We start from the raw sequence: 7,769 nt of genomic DNA on the forward strand, positions 1-7,769 counted from the left end.
ATTTTCTTTTTCAATGGCAAAAGAATTAAGGAAGTTTTTATTAAATTTTTCTTATTTGCCAAGACCAAGGATTATAAAAGAGGAGGTAGAGGAGGCTTCATGGTGAACATCTCTATTCTATTTTCTCCCTCTTTTCTTCCTTGGTGTGGTCGACCCTTCTCCTTTTCTCTCTTCCTCTTGTGTGGCCGAAATCCTTTATCTCTTGGAGCGTTTAGGAGGTGGCCGGATCTAGCTTGAGGAAGAAGGAGAGAAAGCATGCATCCCTTGGAGGTTGGTTGGTGGAAAAATTCTTCATCCTTTAGAAGATATGCTTGGCCGAAACTTGAAGGAAGGAAGAAGAAGGTGCCTTGGTAGTTCTCATCTCGGAAGATCGTTGCCCACACAACGTCCGGGATTAGAAGAGAAATACGGTAGAAGACCTAGAGGTTTTTTTGTTTGCAAAAGAAAAGGTATACTAGTATTTAATTTCCGCATCATACTAGTTTTATTTCTTTGTAAAAATACCAAATACAAGAGGCATACGATTCTAGTATTTCGAATTTGTTTTCGATGTTGTGTTCTTTTGTTTTTCTTTTCCTTGTGATTTGATTGTTCTTTTTGGTTAACCTAAAGTTATTTAAGGAAATTAAATATTGGCTTTCCTTAAAAGGCTTTGTCTAGGCGGTGGTGGTTGTTCCCATATCCAAGAAGGTCATGTGCCTCGCCATGCAGTCCTGGAAGCCAATTTTGGAAATTAATATTTAATGGAATTAATAACCTAGGTGATTTGGATCGAACGTGTTAAGTTCCGCAGGAGATCCAAGTCTAAACCTTAAAGAACAAATAAATTAAACTTTGGATCAAACGTGTTAAGTTCCGCAAGAGATCCAAGTTTAATTTAAAAGAACACATGGTAGCTAGGAAAATGTTCAGACCTTTGTACAAAATTTTTGTACAGTGGAACCATTAGGTTTTCTGAGTAGCAACCAACAATTGGTATCAGAGCTAGGGTTTTGCCTCTGTGTATTTGGTATTAGTTTAATTATGCACATGTCATACATAATTTAGGCAGGATAATAGTAGGATGTGCTAACTTTGTGGATGCAGGATCCAACTATTATGGCTTATAGATATTGTGTGTGTGATTGGACCCTTGGACATGTCAAGGGCATTTTATTGTGTGTGCATAATTGTATTATAAACTACAGCAGGAGCTGTATTTAGTTTTATTAGGATTTTATTTTTTGATCTAGATACATGTACATTCCTTCGAGGAATATAGGATCGAAAAATGTAAAATTCTATTTATGTCGCGGATCGAATCTTGCAAGGCGTGGAACCTTTTGAGGATCAGAGGCGCAGCAGAACAAGGAGCAAGATGGATGCGACAACTAGACTCGGTGGCGGTGGCCAAAGATGGCAGCAGCTAAGGTTGGCGACACACGGAGAACAGCAATAGATAAAAGCCATAATAGTTGAAAATTAGTTTTTCTTTTTATTATTTTTTATGTTGTGCTGTGTGTGCTTGTTAGTATGCATGTTAAGTAGGCTAGCATAGTCAAAATTCCTCACTTTAAATAACTAAGTGGGAGAGGGATTTATTTTTAATAAATTCCACGGTCTCCATTACTGGTTTATAAGTGATGCAACAAGCTTGCGCGTTGGCTCTGAGTGCCTTCCTCCATATCGGATGAGCTTGTTTGCGGATCACTAGATTAAACTTCCATTTTGGATGACTATAGGAAGTTAATTAAGAGCGTGTGATCTTCCCCATCGGAAGGGGCACAATCTTATTAATGGACTTAGTGTCAAGTAATGGTATACACTTAGGCACGTCTAATAGTATCCTCCCCATCGGAGTCACTGCTATTATTTGTGTGACCGAAGAAAACCAACTATTAATTTGTCAAATAAATAGGTTGACAAGATAATAAAAAACTCCTCTTACAAATGTTTGATTTTGTATATGTCCACACTATCGTGGCATACAAAATTCACAGTGTTTGAGGTAATTTTATTTTGTCATAAAGATTTATTGACAAGATAATTAATGGGTAAAACCCTCCTCTTACAAATGTTTAAATTTTGTATACGTCCACACTATCGTGGCATGCAAAATTCACGGTGTTTGAGGTGTTGGTGAATTTAAATAATATTATTTGAGGAATCAATGTTATTTTAAATTCAAAAGTTTTGACCAAATATTTGATCAAAAACAGATCAACTATTAATTTTATTTGTCATAAAGTAAAGTTGACGAGATAATAAAATTAATGGATAAAATCTCCTCTTTGTTTTTGTATACGTCCACACTATCGTGGCATACAAAATTCATGGGGATTTAAGGAATTGATCTTGACCAAATATTTTTGTGATTCTTAGGATTTAAAATGTTTGTCAATTCCCTAGTTGTTATACTATAGAATAGACTTAGTAGTCCCAATTGTAATGATTGGAAATAGGACTTGGACATTAAGGTAGACTGTCTTCTTAGAACTAAGAACAATATAGGTGTATTTAATTCATTAGTTGAAACACGTTTAGTGGTGTTATCTACCAGAACCTGGAGTGTAGATACAAATGCCATTAATCATGTCCGCAATTCATTGCAGGGTTCCAGGAAACCCGACAACTAAATGAAAATAAAAACACCGTCCACATGGGCACTGCTGTAAAAGTGGCAGCTGTTGCAGTGGGAGATGTTTATCCTTTGATAAAGAATAAAATATGGATTGTCTTTACGTACCAAGTTTAGAAAGAACTAGTTTTCAGTTTCTAAACTATTCAAAGAACTTGATATTCTGCCTCTTTTAAAATTGTTATTAAGAAAAAGAGGGAAGTTATCTATTCTGGTACGTTGGTTGGCAATTTATAAATCCAATAACTCCCACAATGCAACAAATGGAAATTAGTAACACATCTTCTAATTTTAAGAGAAAGCAACCTTCGGAAATGAACCATTTATATCTTTGGCACCTAAGGCTAGGTTATATTAACTTGAGTAGGATTCATTGGTAGCTGATGAATTTTTGGGTTCATTAGTAGAGGAAATCTTTCCAACCTGCGAGTCTTACTTGGAAGGCAAAATAACCAAGAAGCTTTTAAGTCTAAGGGGTATGGAGCCAAAGATATGTTGGAATTGGTTCATTCTGATTTGTGTGATCCTATGACTATCCAGACAAGAGGTAGTATCGAATATTTCGTCTATTTTATAGACAACTATTCAAGATACAAATACATTTACTTAATGTGCCGCAAAACTAAGTGCTTTGATAAGTTTAAAGAGTACAAGGCTGATGCGGAGAAACGTTAAAGTAAAAGTATTAAGACACTATGGTAAGATCGTAGTGGCAAGTACCTCTTGGGACAATTTAGGAGTTACTTATCAAAAGTAGGGATTCAATCCCAACTAACTGCACCTGGTACACCCCAACAGAATAGTGTAGTAGAAAGAAGGTATATGACTCTTATAGAAATAATTAGATTGATGATGAATTATTCAGAAAATTACCAAGTTTGTTTTAAGGATATACTCTGAAAAAGAAAGTGAACATAGTACCTTCCAAAGTCAGAACTCTCTACTCATATAGAATTGCTGAATAGGCGTAAGCCTATTTTGAAGCATATTCGGATTCGGGTAGTCCAGCACATATGCTGAAGAGAGACAATGATAAGTTGGATAGGAATTCACTTGTTTATGGGTTATCCTAGAGAAACGAAAGTAGGTTTATAGTCTTAAAAATCAGAAGGTTATTATTAGCATCAATGACCGATATTTAGAAAAGGACTATGTAATAAACCATGTGCCCATAAGTAAATTTGTTCTTAAGGAAATAATAAAGGACATGTCTAATCTAGTACCAACTGTACAAGATGAAATATCACAAGAAACTGCAACACGTATCATAAATGATACACAATTACAGACAGTGCCTCATCGTAGTGGGAGGGTTGTCAAGCAACCTAAGAGATTCATGTTTTGGGAGAGTCTTTGGACTTGATCCCAAATAAATATGAGCCTGATCCCGGACATATGATGAAGCACTCCAAGATAAAGATGCAGCATCTTGGCAAAGAGTAATGAATAACAGAATTAGAATATATGTATTCTAATAAAATCTGGAAGCTTGTAGAACCACCAGATGGTGTAAAAGCCATTGGGTGTTAAATAAGTCTACAATAGAAAAGGAAGAACAGACGGGAAAGTGTATACTTTCAAAGCAAGGCTTGTTGAAAAAAGGGAAACCTTTTATCGGTAGTCATGCTAAAGTCTATCCAGTTTCTTTTTGGCAAGTGGATGTCAAGACAGCTTTCCTTAATGGAAGTCTTGAAGAAAGCAACCATAAGGGTTCATTACAAAGGGCAAAGAGCATCTTGTGTTCAAGCTCAATCAGTCTATGGACTGAGGCAAAGCTTCAAGGTCTTGGAACATCCGGTTTATCAAAGTAATCCAGACCTATGGATTTATTTAGTAACCGGATAAGTCTTGTGTATACAAAAAGTGTGATGGAAACGTGGTGGTATTTCTTGTACTATACGTAGATAAAATTTTTGGTAGTTGGAAACAATATCAAAATGTTGTCAGAAGTAAGGGTATGATTGTCCAAACAATTCGATATGAAGGACTTGGGAGAATAAATATATTCTTGGGATCAAAGTAATAAGGGATCGCAAGAAAAGAATATTGTACTTATCCCAAGCTTCATATATCGAAAAAAATCCTTGCTCGTTTTAAGCATGCAAAACTCCAAGAAAGATTTTTTTACCTTTTTAGCATGGAGTAACTTTATCTAAAGAAATGTCTCCGTAGATATCAAAGGAGATAGAGGAAATGAAGGCAGTTCTTTATGCTTCGGCTGTCGGAAGCCTAAAGTATGCTACGCACAAGATCAGAAATCTGTTTTGCCAAGGGCATAGTTAGCAGATATCAAAGTAACCCTAGACAAGGATATTGAACTGCAATAAAGCATATATTGAAGTACCTTAGAGGCACTAGAGATTATATGCTAGCTTACAAGGCAGTTAATTTGGTCCCTGTGGGTTGCACGGATTTTGACTTCCAATCGGATAGGGACAATAGTAAGTCAACCTCGGGGTTTTGTGTTTATTTTAGGAAGTAAAGTCATAACTATGGAAGAGTGATAAGCATAGGTGCTTTTTGGACTCCACCATAGAAGCTGAGTATATGGCAGCCTCTGAGGTAGCCATAGAAGCTGTATGTCTCAGATACTTCAAGATAGACTTAGACATGATTTTTGGTTTGCCCAAAATTATTATAATAATAGTGGTGCAGTAGCAAACTCGAAAAAACCATAAGTCTATAAGGCAAGTAAACATAATAGAGCGCAAGTACCACCCAATACGAGAAATCATATAAACGAGGAGAAGTTGTTGCCGCCTAGATTGCATCAGGTGATGACCTATAGATCCTTTCACTAAGGTCCTTAAGGCAAGAGCTTATGATGGGCATGTTGAAGGGTTAGGAATCAGATGTATGGCAGCAGATATAGCAGCTTAGTCTTTTAGTATATGTGGGAGATTGTTAGGATGTATACTAAAAGCCTAGCTTTTGGTATAAACATTTATCTAGAAATAAGAATCACATTGGTCAAATGTCTACATTTATGATAAACGTAGTTGTTTAATTAATTTATATTGTAGATAACATGGTGTGTGGTGTCACACACAGAAGATCATGTTATCGGTTCCTTATAAATTATAAACAGTAGCTCACGACCAAGATGGAAAGGAACAAACCATTGGAAGGTCGTAGTGTAATTAGGTATTAGTTTATCTTAACTATATAATTACACTAGTACACTTAGAGTGTATTGAGTAGGACCATTAGAGGTCGTTCCTTTTATACTGACTTTATGAAGGAACAAAGACCTCAGTTATTATGGAAGTGTGTGCTCTTAATCCTAATATAATAACTAGCACATATATTTGATATTTATTTCTTTAATTTATCAATGGGTGAGATTTAGTTCGATAAATCAATAAGCCCGATAAGTTGGGAAATGATATCACTTATAGTGTGTGTTGTTGATTATAGAATGAAACTGTGTCCTAGTGATCTAGGTTGAGAATGTCCCCAAGAGGAGCTCATAAGGATTGTCATGTTAAACACTGCAGATGGACTTAGTCCGACATGACGATGAAGTTGAGTGGTACTATTCTTGGAGCTAGATATTAATTAAGTGAGTTGTCAGTAACTTGCTTAATTAGTGGACATTTGTTATCTTAAACATAGGGAGACTAACACACTCATAATAAGAAGGTACCCAAAATATAATTTGGGATTGGTGCGGTAGTTCAATAATAGTTCTTTAGTGGAATGAATTATTATTGATGAAATTAAGTTGTGTGTTCGGGGTGAACACGGGATGCTTAATTTCATCGGGAGACCAAAACCAATTCCTCCTCTCGGTCCCTATCATAGCCTCTTGTATATAGAGATTTATACCCACCACATACCCACCTTCTTACCCATCCAATGGGGTCGGCCAAGTTAGCTTGGAACCCAAGCTAGGGCCGGCAAAGACCAAGTGGATGAGCCAAGTTGGTGGCCGGCCAAAGCTTGGGTCCCAAGCTTAGGTGGCCGACCACTAGAATATTAAAAAGGATTTTTTTTAAAATTATTTCTTATGTGGATATCATGTTTTTAAAAGAGAGTTTAAAAATTAAAAATTTCCTTTTATAGCTTTTTACAAAAAGATTAAGAGAAGAGATTAATCTCTTTCCTTATTTGTAGATTAAAAGGATGATTTTAATTTTTGGTAAAAACTTTCTTTATTTGTAAATCATCTACATGTTTAAAAGAGAATTTAAAATTTGAAATCTTTCCTTATTTGTTGATTAAAAGGTGGATTTTAAATTTTAAGAAAACTTTCCTTTTTAACCATGTTCATGATTTAAAAGAGAGTTTAAAAATTAAATATTCTCTTTTATAAGTTTCTACAAGAGATTAAAAAAAGATTTGATATCTTTCCTTATTTGTAGATTAAAAGAGATTTTAATTTTTAGAGATAACTTTCTTTTTATCCACATGTTTAAAAGAAATATTTTAATTTATAAAATTTCCTTTTTATTAACCATGAAGGATGAAAATTATTGGAGAAATTTTTTATAAATTTCTGGAGACAAATTAGGAAGTTTTAAATAATTAAAACTCTCCTTGTTTGTAGCTTTAATATGGCCGACCATTATAATTGATGAAAAGAAAATTGTTTTTAATTAAATAAATTTTCTTTTTCAATGGCAAAAGAATTATGGAAATTTTTATTAAATTTTCCTTATTTGCCAAGACCAAGGATTATAAAAGAGGAGGTAGAGGAGGCTTCATGGTGAACATCTCTATTCTATTTTCTCCCTCTTTTCTTCCTTGGTGTGGTCGGCCCTTCTCCTTTTCTCTCTTCCTCTTGTGTGGCCGAAATCCTTTATCTCTTGGAGCTTTGAGGAGGTGGCCGGATCTAGCTTGAGAAAGAAGGAGAGAAAGCTTGCATCCCTTGGAGCTTGGTTGGTGGAAAAATTCTTCATCCTTTAGAAGATATGCTTGGCCGAAACTTGAAGGAAGGAAGAAGAAGGTGCCTTGGTCGTTCTCGTCTCGGAAGATCGTTGCCCTCACAACGTCCGGGATTAGAAGAGGAATACGGTAGAAGACCTAGAGGTTTTTTTGTTTGCAAAAGAAAAGGTATACTAGTATTTAATTTCCGCATCATACTAGTTTTATTTCTTTGTAAAAATACCAAATACAAGAGGCATGCGATTCTAGTATTTCGAATTTGTTT

The sequence above is a fragment of the Zingiber officinale genome, chromosome 2A (genome assembly GCF_018446385.1).
Source record: "Zingiber officinale cultivar Zhangliang chromosome 2A, Zo_v1.1, whole genome shotgun sequence".
NCBI lineage: Eukaryota > Viridiplantae > Streptophyta > Magnoliopsida > Zingiberales > Zingiberaceae > Zingiber > Zingiber officinale.